General features: G+C 34.7%; 1 pseudogene; it reads left to right on the top strand.

The window, feature by feature from the left end:
* The window catches only part of LOC116911600, a 33,143-nt pseudogene extending 11,640 nt beyond the window's left edge, over positions 1-21,503 (top strand).
* Positions 21,504-24,072: the final 2,569 nt, after the last annotated feature.

Below are 24,072 nucleotides of genomic sequence, written 5' to 3'. Positions count from 1 at the left end.
GGGTTTGTCTTGGAATATCTTGGTTTCTCCATCTATGTTAATTGAAAGTTTTGCTGGATACAGTAACTTGGGCTGGCATTTGTGTTTTCTTAGGGTTTGTATGACATCTGTCCAGGATCTTCTGACTTTCATAGTCTCTGGTGAGAAGTCTGGTGTAATTCTTATTGGTCTGCCTTTATATGTCAGTTGACCTTTTCCCCTTACTGCTTTTAATATTCTTTCTTTGCTTTGTGCATTTGGTGTTTTAACTATTTTGTGACAGGAGAAATTTCTCTTCTGGTCCAATCTATTTGGAGTTCTGTAGGCTTCTTGTATGTTTATGGGCATCTCTTTTTTTAGTTTAGGAAAGTTTTCTTCTATTATATTTTTAATATATTTACTGGACACTTAAGTTGGGAGTCTTCACTTTCTTCTATACCTATTATCCTTAGGTTTGATCTTCTCGTTTGTCCTGGATTTCCTGTATGTTTTGGGCTAGGAGCTTTTTGTGTTTTACATTATCTTTGACAGTTGTGTATGTTTTCTACGGTATCTTCTGCCCTTGAGATTCTCTCTTCTATCTCTTGTATTCTATTAGTGATGCTTGTGTCTGTAGCTCCTTGTCTCTTCCTTTGGTTTCCTATATCTAGGGTTGTCTCTCTTTGTGCTTTCTTTATTGTTTCTCTTTCCATTTTCAATTCCTTCACCTGTTTGGTTGTGTTTTCCTGTAATTCATTGATTTTTGCGTTTCCCCTCTAAGGGCTTCTACTTGTTTACTTGTGCTTTCCTGCATTTCTCTAAGGGAGTTTTTTATGTCTTTCTTAAAGCCCTCCATCATTATCAAAAAATGTGATTTCAAATCTAAATCTTGCTGTTCTGGTGTGTTTGGACATCCAGTATTTTCTTTGGTGGTAGTACTGGGCTCTGATGATGCCATGTAATCTTAGATTCTCTTGATTAGGTTCCTGGACTTGCCGCTAGCCTTTGGGTTGTCTCCTGTGTTTGCTTGTCTTGCTGTTTCTGGGAGTGACTTGGCCCTGCTGTAGGCCTCTGTGTCAGCACTCCTGTAGAACTGTTTTCCTTCATCCTTTCCTGAGAACAGGTGCTCTGCTCTCAGCTGTGTCCTTGATCCTGGAAACTTTCTTCCAGCTCTAGGGGGTAGGAATCAAAGGGTCCTGCCCTCAATTGCTCATGTAGGTCCTTGCACCCTGGGGGCACAGTTTGCACTATGTGATTCCCTCTTGGGTCTGGACTGTGGGCAGAAGGTATTCTCCTCTGACTTCTTCGGAGTATCCACATTTCTGAGGGTCCAGCTCTCTCCCCCATGGGATTTGGGTACAGGGAGTTATTTTGCCGGATCAGTTCTGTCCTGGGCACAGACCAGAACTGTGGGTACCAGTGGCTGTCTATTTCTATATCCCTCTGTCCAGAGGTACTTTGCAGTTTCCCCTTGGACAAGGGATGTGAGCTGAGGTGTGCAGAGGTGGCAGTCTATCCTGTGGCCTCGGGATGTGTGCACTCCTCTGTTTCTGCCTTAATATGCCTAAAATATATATAGAATGCCTAAAGAAAATCATTAAGCCTTCCCAAGGAATGGAAATTATGTATAATTGTCTATTTTTATGTGAGAATGATTACAGAACCAGACAAGAATTTTCAAAGATAGCAGTGTTACTTTGCCAAGTGAATAAGAAGAGACTCTTCTTATTCTCTAAGAAGAGACATGCCAGTTTTTAAGGATTAGGTGCTGCCTCATGCTACTAGCCTCTTGCAGATGGCCACTGGGGATAGCTTTGTGAGGAGAGGGGTCTGAGAGCACATATAAATGAATATGTCTCCATATCATGAGACGTTGTCTTCTCCTTCTATCATTACTATTTTTCAAAGATTATTATCTTGTCTTTTATGTTCATAACCATTTTAATGGAAACTCATAAAAATGTAATGTTTAGAAAATATACAGTGCAGTTTTAAAATACTATTAAACTAGGAAATTTCGATCCTAATTCGACATTATCACATTGAGAAAGCATATTAATTCTCTGCCTTATAAGACGATTTAATGGAAAATATAATGAAAAACCAAATAGTGACATTTCATCTTGACTTTGGAGCTGCATAACTGAAAGTTATTTTGTATTTCACTGCACTAGTGTCAAAGGACAATAATAAAGAAATTAAGTGAGAGAAAATCAAAAGAAAATAATCTGCTCACTGGAATTAGCATATACTTAACATATGAAAGCAAAGATATCTTTTATTCTCAGGCACATTAGCTTAATTTCACATGCTTGCTCTCTTTTCTAAATCAAGATACACTTAATGTGTTTTTGCATAATGAGGACTTTTTTGTGTGTGTGTAGTTACACTCAACTTCTGTGTTTTAATTCTTCTTGCTGATGTTTGAGATTGAAGCTTGATTTTTTGCCAGTGTTCCACTTTCTAGAGACATGTAATGAATCATTATTTAAACTAAAATCTACTAGACCAATCTGCATTGTATTTGATGGGCTCTGAATAACTATATTTCTAATATAATAATACATTCATGAATGATTAAATTTTTTGGATACATATGTTTTGTGATAGCAGATTGATTCTCAGAAAGAGAGTAGACAAACTGAAATAAATCTGATGATGACTTGATGAAGAGTTCACTTTGTAGCATAATTGAAATGTGTCTTAAAAATCAATGTAATATTTTAATTAATTATTTGGGATTTTCATATATAAAATTAATTTTCATATTTAAATCATATTTCTCCTAATTTCACTGAAATCTACCCCAAAGTCCTCCATCTTCTCCTAACTCATGTCCTATAAAAACAATACTGAATTCAGTTTGTGATGACCAAGGCTGTGGCACCACATAATAAAATGGTGATCAATTGTAAATTGTAAGACAACCACACTTCTAAAGAAAATAAACTTTTCCTTCATAGAAGCTCCTTAGTTAAAGGGTGGTACTCAGCACTTGAAACATTTGCCTTGGAAGAATGTTGGCTGGCTTACTCTTGGGCAGGCAACTGTAGATGTTGTGAGCTGATGAGTGGCATAAACCTAATATCTCCAGATGATCCTGTTTACTTTCAGTACTCCCTAACTTCTGGCTCTGACAAATTTTTCTGTCTCTTCTTTTAAATTTCTCTCTGAGCCTTGTGCAAAAGGTATGGTACAGATGTCTCATCTACAGATTCTTATTCTCTGCATTTTGACCAGTGTAAATTTTGGAGTTAATTGCTCTCAAGTGGATAAAAAAAAAATGTGACAAGTGAGTAAGGGAATGTATTTATTTACTGTTATGATATTTATGTATTGGCTATTTTGATATAATGTCCACATAGGAAAATAATGGTAATAGACTCACTCCTGGCATCCATGAACTCCCCAATCATGGATGACCATAATAACAGTACAAGACATACAATTCTTATTTCTCCTGTGCAGATTATTTTAAACCCAGTCATATATGTATTTGGTTACTCACATAAAATTGGTGCCACTATTACCCTCAGGAGGAATATCTTGCAATACTTGTGTTACAGCTCACAGGGTTCACAAACAGGTTAAGACTGTTGATGACATTTTTCACCAGCCGCCTACACAGCACTTTCATGTCCTGTAAAAAGTAGCCATTTGGGAACAAAATTACTATTTAGTACCCACTTTATTTTCCCATGTCCTGTGGCCAAAGTTCTTTCAGCAAAGGGATTTTGTTGATGAAGTTCTGCTGCAAAGCCTTTTTCTTAATAAAAAATATAATCCATGTTCATATATTTTCTTAAAAGTGTGTTTTACTTTAAAGATGCAACCTTATAAACCTTAGTGCATTATCCTAAATCTATAATTCAACTCAAATGACAGAATTGTTTTCATCTTTGTTTTTTCACATTTTAAGTTTAAAAATACTAAGCTATCATCATTCTAATATAAGCTTCAGAGAAATCTATGAATTTTGTCATTTCGAGGTAAAATAAATTCTCACACATCAGTATTCTCATCTCTTAATATCAGAGTTGTACCAATCTGTTTTAATAGTTGTCCTTAAGACTTTAAACTCTATGACAGTGTTTTTTAAAATAAATCAACGTTAAAATTATATTAGTTCTTATTTTTATTTTTGAGTATGAGTATGTTCTTTGAGTTCAGTACCCATAGGGGACAGAAGAAGGCATCCGATCTCTTGGAACTGGAGTTACAGATGGTTGTGGGCTGTAAGATATAGATACTCTAAATTTATTCTTGTGGTACCTACATATAAGATTGATATTCACCAACAGAGGAAATTATTCTAACATAACTAAACATACCCAATTCTGTGGAGAAAAAAATTTTCAGAGAGTAAAATGCCTTTCAAAAAAGATACTTTGTACTTTAGTATCATGATAGCGAGTCAATCATCAGCTTAAACCAAACACCAGACTCTATGACCTTGACCTATATAATACACCACCTGATATAACAGAAACTAAATAAAATAGCTGAGCAAATATTTGTAAACTATAGTTACAGTCCAGAGGAGCAAAGTGGCACAGTGATTTTAGTCTTTAGAGCTAAGTAGTCTGTATTTCCAGGCAGAATTAGGAAAAGATTGCAGGTATACTTACATTACACTGTAATAGAAAGGCCTTTGCTCCTCTTTTGGAGGGACTATGCCAGACTTTGATGCAGATAGCAGCAGAGGTATCCTTCATAACCTCTAAAATTGAACATCCAACATGCCATAGGGCCTTATTTTTTGTATTAACAGTGAGTTTTTATTATTCAATTTCATTTAATTATTAAGAGTAATGTGATTCACTCCACATATTATAGAACAATTTTGAAAATTTAATTAAATGTTATCACCCCCACCTCCACTCTAAGTCTTTCCATTTCTTTCTTTCACCCCTCCCATTTAAATTTATGGCCTCTAATTATTTTAATAATTTTTAAGAGACACACAGGTGGATAAATATATAAGTGCTGGGTCCATTTAAGATTTTTTTTTAAGTATATGCTTTTAGGGCTGAGAACTTGGAATTGGATATCAATTTAGGGATTCATTTCTACCGAAGACATATATACCTCTTTCAGGAACCTTTAATTGCTTATTGTTTAGGGGAGCTCTATCTCCCATCCATGACTGTATTATCTAGAACATATTTTTCCACATTATATATCTATATCCTCTGGATCTTAGAGCTCTTGTAGCTTTTTCTTCCATTATGTTCATTGAGCCCTAGTGAAATAGGGGTTGTGTTGCCCAGTTTTCAATTTTGGCTATGCATATGATGATTACTTGTCCTCTACTTTTTACCAGTTACGGGTTTTTATAGCAGTCTATTTGTTGCAAAGAGAAACTTCTTTTATGTCATGGATCTATACTTATTTATATACATAAAATATAAGGAAATATTAAAATATATAAAGAAAATATTTATAATGCAACTAGGAATTATATTAGATTAGAAAAATGGGGTAATAGGATCTCCTGAGATCTATGACTCTATTAGTGATGAGAACTTGGCTACATTTCTTTCCTGTTAGGTGGGCCTTAATTAGAGTAGTGTTGGTTATTGCCAAGACAAAGTGCCACTGTTGTAGGTACTATGGCCCCTGGGTGGGGCTCAGATGCTGAGGGATGCTTCCACACTGCCCTAATAGTACAAGTGTCCATGTCCACTGGGTACCATATGACACAATATACAGAGTTCCAGTAAACTAGTAGAACCTCAGAATGGGTCCAACAGGGAAGTGGCTATTTCCCCACATTTACAGAAATTGTCTCAGGTGCTGACATCATGGCACCTCTCATAGTGCCAATGGTATGATTAGCTACTCTAGAGCTGTGTCTATTTGCTATTGGTCCAAAGGCTGTCAAAAATGCTGCTGCTGTACAATGTAGTAGATTAGATCCTTGATGCTGATTTCTGGAGTCTTTTTCCTATGATCATCACTCTGTCTCTCTCAACTCTTCCTGGATCCCAGTTCCCACACACTATTATATCATTTTTATACCTTTGTTGTGGCTCATTCATGCCATATCAAGGAATCAAGAGCACCTTTATGTTTTATGAACATAAAACTTCAGGGTGAAAGATTTTAGAACAGATCCACCCTAATTTCTCCTAGTCAAGTCTAATGTGTATAGTGTTTTCAGAAATCAGGACTTAAACTTAGGTGGGAAATACTTCAGTGAGTCAAATATTAATGTATGTGATAAGAAACCAGAATTTCAGCAGTTTTCTAGGAAATTGCTGGGTAAATAGTCATATTATTGTTATATTGCTAGTATTTATTAAGATAGAATTACTTAAAATGTTAATTATATTTGTCAATTTTTAGAGAAATTTTTATATTTATTTTCCTGAAATTTTTTTCTTGTTTTATATCTCATTAATCTAAAGATCCTAACTATTGCCACTGAAATATTTTGATTTCAGGCAAAATGTAAATATAGAAATATTTGCTTGGGCTCCTTTAAAGGATGGTTGGTAATATACAGCATCCTTCCCCTGCCATGGGTATGTGTAACTGTCTGGCATATCACTGAGCTTAACAATGAATACAAATCCATGAAGCTTTTCTTTTTTTATTCGATATACATCTTTTAGATGTAAAAGTGTAGGTATTGGAGCTGCTATTCCTTATTCAAAGTTTTCTGACTTCACAGCAATAAATTTCCAGTCATCTTTTTGTTGAATATAGATCTTGCCTTTTCAGCCAACATGTTTTAAAAACTCTTAAAACAATCATTATTCTGTAAAATTCCATTTCTTAATTGGATAGTCTATGGATTAGCATTTCAGGTGTTACCCCTTTCCCGGTTAGCCCCTCTCTCATTCCCCTCCCTCTGCTTCTATGAGAGTGCTTCTCTTTCCAGCCACCCACTCCTACCTCAACAATCCGGCATTCCCCTACACCAGGAAAAGGAACCTTCACAGGAACAAGAACTTCTCCTTATTGATGCCAGACAATGCCATCATCTACTACATATGGGGCTGGATCAAAACATCCCTGAGATTCTACCTCATACCAGACAGAATGGCTAAGATCAAAAAAATCAGGTGACAGCAGATGCTGGCAAGGCTGTGGAGAATTGCAAACTGGTACAATCACTCTGGAAATCTTTTTGTTATCATATTGCTCTATCTAGAACTTCGAGAAGTATATTGAATAAATAGACAGTGGGCAATCTTGTCTTGTCCTTGATTTTAGTGGAATTCCTTCAAGTTTCTCTATATTTAGTTTGGTTATTAGTATATTATTGGTATATTAGTTATTGGTTTAATGTATATTTCTTTTATTATGTTTAGGTATGGTCCTTGAATTCCTGATCTCTCTAAGGCTTTAATATGAGGCAGTGTTGTATTTTGTCAAATGCTTTTTCCACATCACATGAGATGATCATGTGATTTTAATACTTTGAGTTTGTTTACATAGTGGATTACATTATATTGATAGATTTTAATACACTGAACCATCCCTGTTTTTAATGTGTTCTTGCGGGGTTGGGGATTTAGCTCAGTGGTAGACACTTGCCTAGCAAGCCCAAGGCCCTGGGTTCGGTCCTAAGCACTGAAAAAAAAAAAAAAAAACAAAAAAAAAAAAAAAAAATATGTCCTTGAACTCAGTTTCCATGAATTTAATTAAATAACTTTGCATCAATATTCATAAGTAAAATTGATGTAAAGTTTGTTTAAGTATCAGCTTAACTGGCTTCATACAACAAATTAGATAGTGTTCCTTTGGTTTTTATTTTGTGGAAAAGTTGGTGAAGTATTTTATTGGTCTTAGATCTTCTTTGAAGGTCTGAGAATTCTGCAATAAAACTATCTGTTCCTGTGCTTTTCTTTTGGAAGACTGAATGACTTCTTCTATGTCCTTGTGGCTTATGGGACAATTTAGATAGTTTACCTAATCCTGATTTAACTTGGGTATGTGGAATCTGTCTAGAAAATCATTCATTTTATCTAGATTTTCCAGTATAGGCTTTTGTAGTAAGATCTGATGATCTTTTGAATTTCCTAGGTTTATATTTTTATGTCTCCTTTTTTTATTTCTGATTTTGTTCTTTTGCATACCATCTCTGAGTCCTTTCATTTGCCTAAGGGTTTATTTACATTCTAGCCTTTCTCAAAGGTTTTAGTCTTGTTGATTCTTTGTATTGTTCTCTTTGTTTATAATTATTTGATTTTAGCCTGGAATTTTACTATTTCCTGAGGTCTATTCCTCTTGTGTGGTTTTGCTTCCTTTTGTTCTAGGGCTTTCAGGTATGCTGTTAAGTTGCTAGAGTAAGATCTCTCCAATTTCTTTGTGAAGGCTCTCGGTGCTATGAATTTTCTTTTAGCATGGCTTTTATTGTGTGCCGTAAGTTTAGGTATGTTGTTTCTTCATTTTCTTTATATTCTAGAAAGTCTAATTTCATTTTTTCTTTCTTCCCTGACCAAGTTATAATTGAGAAGAGATTTGTTCAGTTTCCATGAGTATGTGAGCTTTCTGTTGTTTTTGAAGAACAGTCTTAGTCCCTCGTGATCTGATAGAATGGATGGGATTATATCCATCTTCTTGGATCTCTTGAGGCTTTTCTTCTGTGACTGATTATATGGTCAGTTTTGGAGAAGGTACCATGAGGTGCTGAGAAGAAGGCATATTCTTTTGTTTTCGGGTGAAATGTTCTATAGATATATTTTAAATTTATTTGGTTGATAACTGCTGTTAGCTTCAAGGTGTCTATATTTAGTTTCTGTTTCCTATTGATGAGAGTGGGGTGTTGAAGTCTTCCAGTATTACTGTGTGAGTTTCAATGTGTCTTTTGTACTTTAGTACAGTTTATTTTACAAATGTGGATGGCCTTGCATTAGGAACATATATGTTTAGAATTGAGGGTTCATCTTGTTGGATTTTTCCTTTGATGAATATTAAGTGTCTTTCCCTATCTCTTGATAAATTTTGGTTGAAAGTGTTTTACTAAGTATTTGAATGGCGACTCTTACTTGTTTCATGGGAACATTTGCTTGAAAAGCATTTTTCCAACCTTTTACTCTGAAGTAGTGTCTGTATTTGTCATTACAGTGTGCTTCTTAATTCAGCAAAATGCTGGATCCTGCTGAATTTTATTGACCACATTTCTTCCTCCCCTTTTGTCTCTCCAAACTCTATACCAAATATACATCCACACGCTTCTTTAAATTCAAGACCTCTTTTTTTTATCAAATGCTTTTGTATGATATATGTCTTTGTATGTGCACATATATTCCTAAATATAACCTTTTGAGTGCATGCAATGTTATATGTTATGTATATTAGAGCAGCTGAATATTTGGCACCGAAAAACTAATTGGTGATTATGCTCTTCTCTGGTAAGGCCTACCTCTATCCTGGTTTACTCAGTTGCCTGTATTTCTTTGCAAAGTGTTTAGGTATTTTAAAAAAACTTCCACATGTGTTCATACAAAAACGTATTAGATAATAAAGAGCTAGAAGGAATATACCTTAATAAAACAAAAACTATGAGATGAAGCCTACATTAATATCATTCTAGATCACTAGATGAGTGGAGCTCCCCTCACTAGAAAAGCTACTCTTTGCCACAGATAACAATTTATACAAAAAGATAGAGTTGATCACTGTGCAAAGAATAAGAGGGTGCATAGTGTAGATGGCCTGAAATGGGACATCTGTATTATAATCACATTCCCACAAAATTCAGAGATAATTTCCATATAAGGGATAAAAGGATTGTAACAACCAGAAGTTCTTTATAGCTGTGATAAGATAAAGTTTTTTGAACATTACAGGGCCATTGTGAATATGAACTCAACAGTATCATGGATGAATGCAAAAGCCCAGGAGAAAGTCAAACTACACAAAATCCCAGCATTGATGAGAGGATAATGTAGTCCTACTTCTGGCCAAGTGTCATTTTTTTCAAAGCTATGATCCCTAGTACTGTGACTATGTTCCAGTGCATGGTCATGCACTATGTACATGCTAGCAGAAGCAAATGGAATTAGTATGTTCCAAAGAGAATATAAAATTGGAAGGGAAAACAGTCAGGGGTGATTAGGGTTGTTTTGATCAAAACACGTTATAAGCAACTTGAGATTCTCATACAATAAGATTTTAAAGTTATGAAAGACTGGAACAACAAATTAAACACCTTGGGTAGTAAGGAGAAGGCAAGGCAATGACTGGTCCCACGTGCTGTAATGCTTTATGTCAAAGAAGGCATGAAAGCACAGATGGTAGCCACTCGTGTGGTGCTGACATCTGTGAAAGCTGGACAATCTTTATTTTCCCACAGGCCTACATTCATCATAAATATATGGATTTTCATTTAAAATTATGAAATAAAAACAATTTAGATATTCAGTCCTTGGATAAAATAATCAAAACAAATAAAAACAGAAAGATTGTGTTTTAAAGAGAATGTTTAATTTGATGTTTTCCATTTAAAATCTCAAGAAATCAGAATATTTGGCATATATATGAACCTATATATATATCCATATATATATATCCATATATATATATTTACAGATAAATATATGATACTTATATGTGCGTATAGGTATATTTATGATCCAATGCATAGCTCTATGTCCGTGTGCAAACTAGCAGAAGTAAATGGTTTTAGTGGGTTCCAAAAAGAGTACATAAAATTGAAAGAGAAATCAATAGGGAGAAGGGGAGGAATAAATGTAGCTGTGATCAAAATATTTCATAAACATATATTGAATATTATATATAAATATATGTGTATACATATAATATACATGCAAGAGAAACAAATATATTTTAATACAAACAAAATATTCTAAAAATATTCTACTAATTCTTAAATATTTTGCACATCCCACTTTCCACATCTCATTTTGATCAATAAAGCACATGGCAAATTAGGTACATTTTGAAAATAATCCATAGCTCAAAATGTGGTGCATCCTTTCTATTTTGAAACTTAACCATATCTTTTATTTTCCTTTCATATATGAGCTGATCTAAATTCAAGAGGAAATTACTGCTTTTCTCTCCTCAAAGATGTGCAACATAATTTCAAAATGATATTAGTAGAGTATTAGGTACCTCAATTTAACAAGAAAAGTCCATATAATAGTTGCTTTATGAATTTTTTTGTCTTATCAATTATTAGGTAAGCTGTTGAACTTGATATTTGTCACAGCTAGAGCATGCATATCAGGACATCCCCCACTGCAAGTAGTTCCTTGAGGCAAGATCAAATGAACAGATGTTAATCTAATCAGATCGTCTCCCGTACACTGTTGAGCAAGGGAAGCTTAGGGCAATTTCTGCTTAACTAAAATATATCTCTACTTCCTGCAAGAATAAGTGCTTCCTTTTATAACATTATTTTCTATAAGGAAGTATTCAGGGAAATGCTTCATATTTCTTAGGCAGTTTGCAAAATCAGAAAAATAAACTTCTACAAGGTTATAGGTCCATTCACTGACTAGCAGGATAGAAACATGTGGGAAAATCTGAAAACCATGTCAGTTCAATCACATGACCTAAAAAACCTTAAACTTGAAACATTTTTAAACATGTCAAACACAGTTTTATTTATTTATCTACTGAACCAAAACAAGGCTAAATAGTTTACTATGTCAAGGAGTCTGTGGTGAATGAAAACTCTAATACATTAAAGAGAAAATAGTAAAAATCTGAAATAAAGAACCTAATAAATGATGTCGCTCCAAGGGAGAATCCGTGATCTTAACTTCAACATAAGAGTTTTAAATGTGTCGCTACCCATGGATATTCAGACTAATTTCTTTTTTTTACATTTTGAGTTAGGTGATTTTACTTTAAGAGTAACTGAATAGAAGTATGTCTTCCACTATCTTGAATTGTGTTTTGGAAAATGACAGAAATTATGTGAGAATTTTTACTAAGGAAGAACAAGAGTGTAATCGCTAGGAGAGAAGAGCCTCTTGAGCACAAAGAAAAGAGAAGCTCTCAAAATGAATGCCATGGTGCTGCTGCTCTCTCTCTCTAAGAAAACTGTTATGGAGAGATGGAGAAACTGAGCAGTGTTGCTGAGATGAGGAAACAGATGTCAGGAGGTTACCGCAGGTTTTACCATTTCCCTCTTCCTATTAGGAAGAAAGAATCAGTGATTGTATATAGCTGTTTTGAGAACTCTGTAGTAGAAAACAGGTATGTTTATAATCTTTTTCCTTGAAAGACTGTAATTCCAAATGTTCTTTGTGAAGTAATGAGGCTTCTTATTTTATGGGAAGTACTATTCTCCTCTGCATGTTTTGAATTCCATACTGCTTTGCATCACACTACTTTAGTCCTTCTGTTGGAATAAATTAACAGTGCGATTAGTGTTTTTAGATCTCCAAATTTTGGATCTCTGTGTGATGTATGTATTATTAGTTGAAAATTCTTCTTGCACTTGTAAAGCATTCCTAGCTCTATAACATATTTCACTGCCACTTCATTTATTTTTCTAACAACTGTTTCATCTAACTCACCATAGAAAATTCTATTTGATTTATAAAGAGTTGCATTAGCTCTTGAATCCCAAGGCCACAACCTTAAGAATACATAATTACTCATATATTATTACAAAAAATTATAAACATGTTTTTATAATTTTCAAATGATGTAGTTATAACTGGAATTGGAAAAGAAATGCCAGTAATCAAAATAGAAACTGTTCTTCACACTAAACCTCTTTCATGAAATTTACAAAATTAATTTCATATTATGGTTGTTTTATGTGAATGTGTATTTGTGAACCACATGTATGTTTGGTGTATATGAGGGTCAAAATATAGCATGATATCTCCTGGAAATGGTGTTAAAGGTGGTTGGAAACTGTTGTGTGATTGTTTTAATTAATTTTTTGTCTGATAGAAATTCTCCCAGTACTCTTAACCACTCAGTAATGTCCTCAGTCATGCAAAATAATTTTTCTTGTCTTATTAGTATTGAAAATAGCTTTTTCTCACTCTGCTGCTTTCTGTTCCAGAGAAAGCCACATCTTATCATGCAGTGCCAGCCTTGATGGTAAAGGTCAGTGTGAACAGATTTGGCCCCATTGGGTATGTGGTTATCAGGGCTGTCTTTTGCTCTGCACTTGGCAAAGTAAAGACTATTGCCATCAATGAGCCCTTCATTGATCTCAACTACAGGGTCTTCATATATAAGTATGACTCCACCCCTGGCAAATTCAATGGCATAGTCAAGACTGTGAATGGGAAGCTTGTCATCAACAGGAAGCCAGCTTCCAGGACTGAGATACCACTAATGTCAAATTGGGTGATGCCCATGCTGAGTATGCTGTGGAGTCTACTGGCATCTTCACCACCATGGAGTGCCGGAAGCCAGCCAGGAGGTGGGTCTTTCTTGTTGATTCTTCTTGAGGCAGTGAAGGGAGAAGAGCATTGGCAGAGGGTAAGATGTGGTCTTATGAGATGCAGTTACCTCTTGTCTTACAAGATACTTAGTGTTGCTCTATAATATTCAAAAGGGTACTTATCTAAGTCTAAGTTACTGTGCTACTGTAACTGACCTGCCTTCCCTTCTATGTTCCTCTGAGGCAGAAACTGCAATCTCTGACACTTAAACATATTCCTCAAACAACAAAGGATGAGGTAAATAACCTTTGTACTGTCTAAGCAAGGACAGCTCAGCTCTAACTTTCATCCTGATAGTCAGACATCAGAAGTCACAGGAAGAAAAAGGGTCACTTTGAAAAGCGATTATAGCATTTATTACTAAGTTGTAAAAAGTTTCCCATGAAAGCTATCGATGACAATTTACTGACCACATGAAACTCAAGAAGAAGAAAGACAAAAATGTAGGTGCTTCAGTCTGTCTTAGAAAGGGGAACAGAATACTCACTGGAGGAAATACAGGGAAAACGTGTGGAGCAGAGACTAAAGGAAAGGCCATCCAGAGACTGCTACACATGGGGATTCATCTTACATGCAGTCACCAAACCCAGTCACTATTGGGGATGCCACAAGGTGCATACTGATATAGCTGTCTCCTGAGATTTCTGACAGAGTCTGACAAATGCAGAGACCATCCATTATACTGAGAATGGGGATTCCCAGTGGAGGAGGTAGAGAAAGGACTGAGGTAACTGAGGGAGTTTGCAAAGTCACAGGAAGAAGAAAAATATCAACCAATTATACACCCCAGAATTCCTAGGGACCAAACTACCAAACAAAGAGTACGTTATGGAGCTACCCATGGCTCCAGTCACATATGTAGCAGAGGATGGCATTGTCTGGCATAAATAGGAGGGGAAGCCCTTGGTCCTGTGAAGGCTCATTTCCCCAATGTAGCAGAATACTAGGATGATGAGGTGGTAGTAGTGAGTATGAGGGGGAGCATCCTCATAGAAGCAGGGGAGGGACGATGGGAAAAGGGGGAAGCTGGAAAAGGTATAACATTTGAAATGTAAATACATAAAATATCCAATAGAAAAAATAAAAAAAAGAAAATAGGAATATGTCAGTTATATAATGGATGAAAAATGAATTATAGTCAGTGGTAAGAACAAATTTCATGTACTTAAAAATATAACATGAATGAAGCATAGTGATATATTGGCAAATAGTTTTACATATACAAACATATGTGAGAGAGATTAATATATAAAGGCTTCATGTAAATAAGTATATGTAATATTTATCATGCCCAAAACAGAGGTCTATATTGAACATTCCCAGATTCTCCAAAGGGTATTTTTCCCCTCACCTGTATTCTGAAACTTAATTCCTATATTTCTTAGAACTTTATCATAGTATAATAAAGAATTCAGGTCAATGTAAGTGTAAGAAATTAACTTGAATTAGGAATTCCACTAATCTTTACAAAACTATCAATAATCTTTTTAAATTTTTTGTTTGTTTTTCATTTCTTCTTTTCTTTTTTACTTCTTTCTTCTCTCTCTCTCCCTCCCCCCTCTTCTTCTCTCTTCTTTCTTTCATTTTTTCACTCCAGAATTTATTCCCCTCCTAGTCCATTCTAGGATTGTTCCACCTACCATACCTCCTCTCCACATCCTTGTCTACACCCCACCAACCCCACATGATCTCTAAACTCCCTGGAGCCTACAGTCTCTTGACAGTTAGGTGAATCTTCTCTGACTGAACCCACTCCCGGGATTCCTGTACTCTATATGTGTTGAAGGCTTCATCTCTCATCTGGTGCATGCTGCCTGGTTGGTGATCCAGTGTTTGAGAGATCTTGGGGGACCAGGTCAATTGAAACTGCTGGTCCTCTTACAGGGTTGCCCTCTTCCTCAGCTTCCTCCAGCTTTTCTCTAATTCAACCACAGGGGTCATTAGCTTCTGTTCATTGGTTGGGTGCAATTATTTGCATCTGATTCTTTCAGCTGCTTGTTAGGTCTTTCAGAGGGCAGTCATGATAGGTCCCTTTTTCTGAGTGCTCCATAGCCTCTGTAATGGTATCAGGCCTTGGGGCCTCCCCTTGAGCTGGATCTCCCTTTTGGCCTGTTTCTGAACTTTCTTTTCCTCAGGCTCTTTTCCATTTCCTTCCTTGCATTCTCTCACACAGGAAGTGTTATGGGTCAGAGTTTTGGCTATGGGATAGCAACCCCATCCTTCACTTGATGCCCTGTTTTTCTGCTGGAGGTGAGCTCTACAAGTTCTCAGCCTTTTTTCATACAATAATCTTACAGATTCCCTTTCTCCACTCCTCCTAACTCTCCTCCACATCATCTTTCTATGAGATACCGTCTTTCCCTCCATTTGCTCTTCAGAAAAGAATAGGCAGAGAGATTGTTGCCTCCAAGAGATGAGAGCCAACATGACAAAACAAGATGCAATAAGACAATGCAATATCATACTGAGGCTGGACTTACACAGAGAAATTCAGATTTGTGTCTCAAATCGCCATTAATTGTGGACAACAGGTCCAAGAATGAAAGCTTGAACTTTTATAACTGTCATAATTCCTGTTTGATATCCCTTCTTTCTTTATGTACATTGTCTAACTGTACACATAATTTTGATCTATTGTTTTCATCCACGAATAGACAACATAATATATATATATATATGTGTGTGTGTGTGTGTATATATATATATATATATATATATATATATATATATACTCATCCTCTTTGATCCTTTCCTTCCCCCTAAATTTCTGATCCTCAATTCCTTCCTACTAACATCCCCTTGACCTCAAACCATTTTTTTCTGAACATCTATTTAGGTGTGAATATTCAATACTTGTCTTTATTTATTGTTCTTATTTTTCTTAACATAGCATGCTCTAGCTCTATCAGTGTTTCTTCATGTTACTCTTTATCTGCACCATTTTATCTCTATCTCTACCTCTAAACCTATATCAATATGTAATATAGATATGTTTCTGAAGTATTGCATATGCATGTATGTGCATATGTATGTTTCATATGTATATTGTTATATATTTATATATAATTTATCTTTTCTGATTAACATTCATATTATCTATGTTATCATGTCTTATATACTGAAAATACTGCTGCAGTATATATTAGTATATAGTTATCAGCCATTTCTTTGAAAATGTATGAATGTGTAAAGAAGGCGGAATACAAATTAGGTGTATGCTTTTAATTTTCTGAAGGATCTACATGTTGTTTTTGTGATGTGTGATTTAATTCTCCAATGAATGCATTTGATCTTAGTCCTTTTTTAAGCAAAAGATTTCTAATTACTGCCTCTATTGCAGTGAATGATAATCTTTTGTATAAATTATTTTATCTTCACTTCATTATATTACCATACTTACAAACTAGCTACACTACTTACATGTTGATCAAAAATGTACAAATCTTTCCCCATTCTGCATCGTTTTCAGTTTTTTATTATATACAAAATCATTATTAAGATTTTCATTTTCTTTTTATTATATAAAATTATTATTCATAGATTATAGTTTTACAATACAATTGGGCCATTTTCACACCCTTGTCCAACTTATAAGAGATAAATTACTCTACCCTACTCTTACAACTTTGTATTATTTTTATCATAAGCTTATTAAGTCATATTTGTATATATTCTTAGATATGTGCCCTTTCTTTTAATCTATGGCTACACATTAAAATGAATTGGCTTTCCCTCTCCCAGCAGCTACCCACTGCCATTAAGTCTTTGACTCTGGGTGAGAATTCATATCCTACGCCCAAGTCTGTGGTGCAATATGGTCTGTCTTCAATTTGCATGCACCTTCTGTATGCTGTGAGTTGATTTACATGAGAGGCATTCATTCATGGGTATAAAAATAAATCATTAGTTGTCATATTTTTTTTCATCTAGCCAAATAAGAGTAGAATGTTCTGTATAGTTCCTATCATTAGGCTATATACAGGTTCTAGGCCCTACAATGTTGTCAAGTAGGTGTTTATGCCTATAGAATGAGATTTAAGTCTAATCAGAAAGTGGTTGGTTGTTCTCATGATATTCATTTCACTATTGATCAGTTGGCATATCTCCTGATGACGTTTCTCCTGTATTGCAATGCATAGGACCTTCTGCATTATGCAAGTTAGTCTATAGTATAATGTTTGCAGATAATTTTCCACAATACACTAGTAAACATATATGTCTTAGACAATAATGTCTTATAGTTATATTCTGCATTCTGAAGGGTAACCAAAAGAAATGTTTAGAAGTATATGATACTACCTCACTGGTCACAGAAAATACAAATCAAGATGAAATAAATAATTTATTTCATTTTACCATCCTCCTCAATAGATACAGTAAATAGAAATCTTCTGCCTAAAGAAAGACCAAGATCAAATGCACACATTAGAGAATTAAATCACACTTCCAAAGGAGAACACCAATACCCCTTAAAATGTCATATAGAATATAAAGTGAAGAAAAATATCCACATACTTTCATGAAGTCAGTATTTCCTGAAATTAGATTCCAAGATCCATTACTTAATTTCCTATTGTTTCTCTATATAATCATGATCCACTATCTCAGATGAACATTGACACCAGAATTCTCAATTAAATACTTGCAAAACACATTCAAAAACACAAAAAAGTATATCCTCCACTATGATGTTGGCTTCATCTCAGAGCTGCAGGCACAGCTAAACATATGTTAATTAATAAATTAACCTACCATATAAAGTGACTGAAATACCAAAATCATATGATTATTTCATTAGATATAGTAAGACCACAGTGATCATCTATGTAAATAGTAGTTACCATTTTATAAAGTTTGTTTCTCTTAAGAATAGTCATAGTAGACTTTTTTCAAATAGTTGCTGGCTACTTATACTTCATCCTTTTACAAGCTATTTTTTCTTGATTTTTTTCAATTGGATTATAGTATGATAGGAATCTGAAATGTCCCCACAGGCTGACATTTAGTATATTTGTTCCCAAAATGGTGGCATTATTGTAGAAGACTATGAGACATTTCAGGAATGGGCCTTGTTAGAATTAGTAGGAATTGGCACTTTGAAGTTGCACTATTCATATGTTCTTGAACTCTTTTCCTACAGTCTAATGATGTAAAAAGCTTCAACTGCATGCTTTCACTGCAATGTTCTAAAGTTGTCGTTTTTCTGTGCTGTGAATTTAGTTCCCCAAACCCATGTTGAGAAGCTGAAACTCTCTTTAACCAGAATTATCCAGAATTGTCAATACATCTGGCACACATGGATAGGTATACAATGTACACATTCTCCCCCTTCATTTACACACAATTATAAATAAAAATTATATGCATATATATAAAGTTTCTTACCTTAAGCTGTTATTAGCAGTTATTGCCACAACAACACAAGAGTTAGTAATACAGAAAATTTACCAGTAACACCAGAAAGTAGCAACATTCATGTTGAAAACATAGGAGATACAAACTTAGAGAAGCCCTATAATACCGTAAAGCTAGTTTAGTGAGAAATTCTGGTAGAAGTTCAGAAGACAGAATGTTGGGTAGGTAAATGACATTTTAGATGGGAACAAGCACTCTCTTCCTAATTGGATACAAAACTGCCTATCACCTTAACATTGCAACACTATATGATTATCTACATATGATAAGTTACATTCCAAGATATCTTATGATGCAAGTGATCCATAGACTAGAGGGTAGAGGTTGAACATTCATGAAGAATATATATATATATATATATATATATATAGAGAGAGAGAGAGAGAGAGAGAGAGAGAGACAGAGACAGAGACAGAGACAGAGACAGAGACAGAGACAGAGAACAGTGTATAATTAAAATTGCTAAGCAGTTAAAGACCAAGTAATTGGTGCCTGGTCCTTACACTATTTGGCATTGGAACTTACTGTCTGTACTGTACTTGTTTTCCAGGAAGGAACTTCAAGACCACAGGGGCTTTTACCAAGATATCAGAGAAAAACTTATGTTGCAAGGTAACGTGTAGCATGCTTGAATTCTTTCAGGGTCCTCTTAAGAGGGTAATACATGAAAGACAGAGAATAAAACCTCAGCCAAAGTAATCTATAGGGACTAGATAAAGAAAATACCTCATGAGAAAAGATACATGTGCTATTGAACTGACATGAGAATGATGCTTTATTATTCAGAAATGTTAAATTGTATCTTTGGGATCTCCCAAGTTTAATGAACTCAGATGATCCTAACTTATATCACAAGGTGCGAAGCACAAAGATGCAAGACTTATGTCTCCACTAATGTCTTTTGATGATGCTTTGGTACATTTTCCACTAGAGCATGTGAGCAGACTTACAGTATATGCCTTGTAGTCTTCAAATCCAATAACAAAGCAATTGTTTAATATCAAAACATTTTAACAACTATGGCACTAGTGGCATAGCTTGCCTGGCAGTTCAAAATTGTATTATTCTTGATACTAACTTTGAAAAGCCTATTGAATTTTCTTCTCAAGCACATCACATACCCTGTGAAGGCAAACCAGTAGGGTTGAAATTTCTAATTCACTGCATTGTTGTTTCCATCTTGTTTTAAAAATCTTGATGTCTTTAGCAATAGCACTTTATTATCTAGTTCTGGTAGAAATACAGAGTATTGGCATAATTTACGTTATTTTGGTGACCTCTGTCTCTTTTCTAGCTAACAACTTATTGGAAACTAACCCACACTTGTCACTAGATTTTTTTAAAACCTATATCCAGTTGAAGCAGTATTATAAATTTACATAGGATATCTCCACTCAAAGTCATTTTTAAATTGTGTGTGTACACTATCTAAACTAGACAGAAGACTACTACCAAAAATCTACACAGTTGATTTTTGTATAATATTCTATATATTCTTAGTTTTTGCTGAACCTCCCCTCAAACTTCTACCTTTCTATTATATCTTCATATCCCTGCTTAAACCATTCCTGCTTAGCATTCTCTCCCTTTACTTCACATGTGTTTGGCTCTCCCAGATCTTCCTTCCTGAATTGTTGAGTATTTCTTCCTTCCTAGACTCTACAGATACTCATTCCAACTTAAACAGACAAATTTTAAAATGTTGAAATTAGAATCTGCAGCTAAGAGAAGACATATGGTACCTATCATAATGGATCTTGGTTACTGCAGTCACTATATTTTTTAGTTATATCCATTTTTCTTCATTTCATAATTTTATTTTTTCACACATCAATGTGTGTGTGTGTGTGTGTGTGTGTGTGTGTGTGTGGTGCATGTATGTCACATTTTCTTTGTTCATTTACTCATTAATAGACACCTAAGCCTCTGTTACAATATGAGTTTCTTTGATGTAGGAAGACAATAAAACTTATCTTTCATTAGAAGAGATAATAGTTTGAAAGATGAACAAGGATTCCTTCAATTCAGAACTCTCTCTGGGCACTGGGCTCAGAACCACTACCTCAGACCCTGTAGGCTCTGCTGCATCTCCTACCCACCCCTCACCTTGTCTGAAGAGCTTTCAGTGGCCACATCTTACATGGAAGTTTGTTTCTACTGCCCTACCTGTCAGCAGGTGCTCAAGACCCTGGTGTGCACTGCGGCCTGTTAGCACATTTTCTGTAGAAATGTTTCCTGACTGCAATGAGAGAAAGTGAAATGCATTGTCCCTTGTGTTCTGAAAATGTGACTAGAAAAGAAAGAGACTGTCTGGAACGGGCCGTATCTCTTGAAAATATCATGAGGAATTTTTTTTTGGTAGCTGCAGATGCTGTTCAAAAGATTCAATTTTATCACATGAGACATCATCACAAATCTTGTAAGAAATATCAAGATGAATATGGTGTTTCTTCTGTAATTCCAAACTTTAAGATTTCTCAAGATTCAGTAAGGAGCAGTAATAGCAATGAAGTATCTTCATGTAATAACACAGAAACTTATCAGGTGGATATAAGTTCTTCTGGGCATTCCACCTTTAAGTGTCCCTCATGTCAACAGTCAAATATCACTAGACAAAGTTTATTAAATCACTGTAATAGTAACCACCTATTTCAGATATTTTTTGAGAATCTTCAGCTAGTTGAGGAAACCCATTACCAAACTGCTGTGGAAGAGTCTTTTTAAGTAAACATGTGATATGTATAGATACCTCTTTATCCTTGCTACCTACAAGTGCTGTCTTTAAGGGGAAGATATGAAATCACCATTACAAGAATTTTCTGTGTATATTAATAAAATGTTAATTAAGCCTACTGTATTAGGATTTTAATTGAAAATAAAGGTGGGTCACTTTAAAAAATAATGAAGAACAGAATTATATGGTCTGGAAAAAATATTGTGGTTGTGGGTTCTCCTTCAAGATTCATGACTGTGTCAGCCATAGGCAGTTGGCTAAGTTTCTATTATCAGGAATCATTTACCTATTGTTGAACAGGACTTAAGATAGCTGTTAATTACCACCAAGTTATGCAAGCTAGTCTTTCACCCTTAGCATTTCACCTTTAGCATTTCACCAGTCTGTGCTTGTGTGATGATTCACAGACATTACATCTGGGTAGTATTGCTAGTTGTTCTAATGGAAACTTGCATAGCACCTCCTTATGCCATGAAAGCTAGTCCTCAAAGAGGAGACTTAAAGGTCAAATATAGTCTGGGTTCTATTGGTCCTGAGACTAAAATATATGGTGTCTTTAGCAATAGGAACTTAACTTCAACCTCTATAAGGCAACAAATGACAAGAACAACTTATAATACTTAGTGTGTCCCTTGAACAACACTGACACTTCCAAAGGGAACTCCTTGTGTATTGGTAGCCCAGATGGGAAGATTTTATTTAAACATTATATGTGTATTTCATTACATCTAGTTATATGTAGATGTATAATAATATATAATAATATGGTTCCTTTCCATGCTTTTCAGACACGCTTACTGCTGTTTTATCCTCCTATATTTATATTCATTCCTACTTCATAATGAAAACACCCCACTTTCCAATTTTTTTATTAAAATAACTTGTACCCTGCTATCTGCCTCATAATTTTTCTCTACTAGAGAAAGGTGCCCTTTTACCTATCTATTTTTTACATTTCCATCAGGACATACATTCACAATTGAAGATTTTGAGGTAACAATCATGGATGAGAGAAATTGTGACCTCTGTCTTCTGTGTCTTGCTTACCTCACTCAATATGATCTTTCCTAGTTTCATTCATTTAATTGTAAATTTCATGACTTCATTTTTCCTTATAGTTGAAAATACTCCATAGTATGTATTACCACTTTTTCATTATCTATCCATCATTTGAAGAACATTTACATTGTTTCTGTTTCCTAATCAGTGTGATAAGAGCAGCAATAGACAGGACATAGTAAGTATTTCTTTGGAGGTAGAGTCCTTTGCTTATGTATCCAAGACTGGTATAGCTATAGTTCCAAGAACCCAAAGGACTCCATAATGTTTTAACATTTATTGTAAATGCATTTCACTTCACTGGATAGTCAGATTCCTAAGTGCTCTTATTTTATCCTATCATGTATTGGAATGTTTGTCTGCTTGCTTTTTTGGGTATGTACTGTATTGTAAATAGAAAAGCTATTGATTGTTATATGTTGATTTTATATTCTGTTACTTTGCTGAAAGTATTTGACATATTTTATAGCTGTCTATGGGAGTCTTATTGGTCTTTTATGCATGAATCACATCTTCTACTACTTTTTTAGTTCAATAAGTTTCTGTTATATTTCTTATGTTGTGTAAAAATAAAAGAAGTATATACACTCTTGGATTTTCTTTTTTGAACAAATCATTTCAGATTTTTCTTGTTTAGTATAATATTGGCTCTAGGTCTGTCATGTTCAGGTTTTATTATACAGAAGAGTATTTCTAATATTCACAAGTGCCCAAGACCTTTGTAATTGTTGAATGACTTTTATGAACTTATGGATATTACCTTGTCATATAATTTCTAGAGACCATGTATATATGTCATGATACATTAATTAATCTTGAATATGTTAATCAGTTCTTGAATATGTTGAAAAGTAATCATTGGAATAAAACCATTTTGATCAAATTATGTGATTTTTCAGCATGTCAAATTTTCATTTATGAATGTTTCATTTAGAATTTTCTAGTGTTCACTGGTGAAAAATTTATATACTCAAAAATGTAATTACGTCAACCTGCTTTTATTATCAGATAATACTGGCTTCATAGAATCATTTTTGTTATATTCCTCCACTTTACTTTTCTTAATTATATTTTGTTTGAGTTTGGTTTGGTTTTTGAGACATGTTTTTCTGTGTAGTACTGACTGTCCTGGAAAACATTTTGTAGACTAGGGTGGCCTCAAACTCTGAGATTCACCTGACTCTGTCCTGGACTGATGATACTAAAGGAGTGTGCCACTGTCCTATTTCACAGTTTCATACAATGTGTTCTGATCATATTTCTGTTATCCCACCTCTTCCTGCATTCATCGTCCTTTACTCTCTTAAACATTGTGCTACTAAAACAAGAATTTCAGTACCAATAACAACATCTTCCTTTTCTAGCAGCTAAAAACTGGCTATAAGTTTGGAGTTTGGGAATGGATTGATTGTCCAGCTCTTTGCTGCAATTTGTTTTGGCTTTAACTTCACTCATAATCTTGGTGTTGGGAAGGTTGGAACAAGGGTATACCCTGGGTTTACTGGTCAATCA

The sequence above is a fragment of the Rattus rattus genome, chromosome 10, assembly GCF_011064425.1.
Source record: "Rattus rattus isolate New Zealand chromosome 10, Rrattus_CSIRO_v1, whole genome shotgun sequence".
NCBI lineage: Eukaryota > Metazoa > Chordata > Mammalia > Rodentia > Muridae > Rattus > Rattus rattus.
The sequence above is the reverse complement of the archived record's forward strand: the minus strand, read 5'-3'. Positions and strand labels throughout refer to the sequence as shown.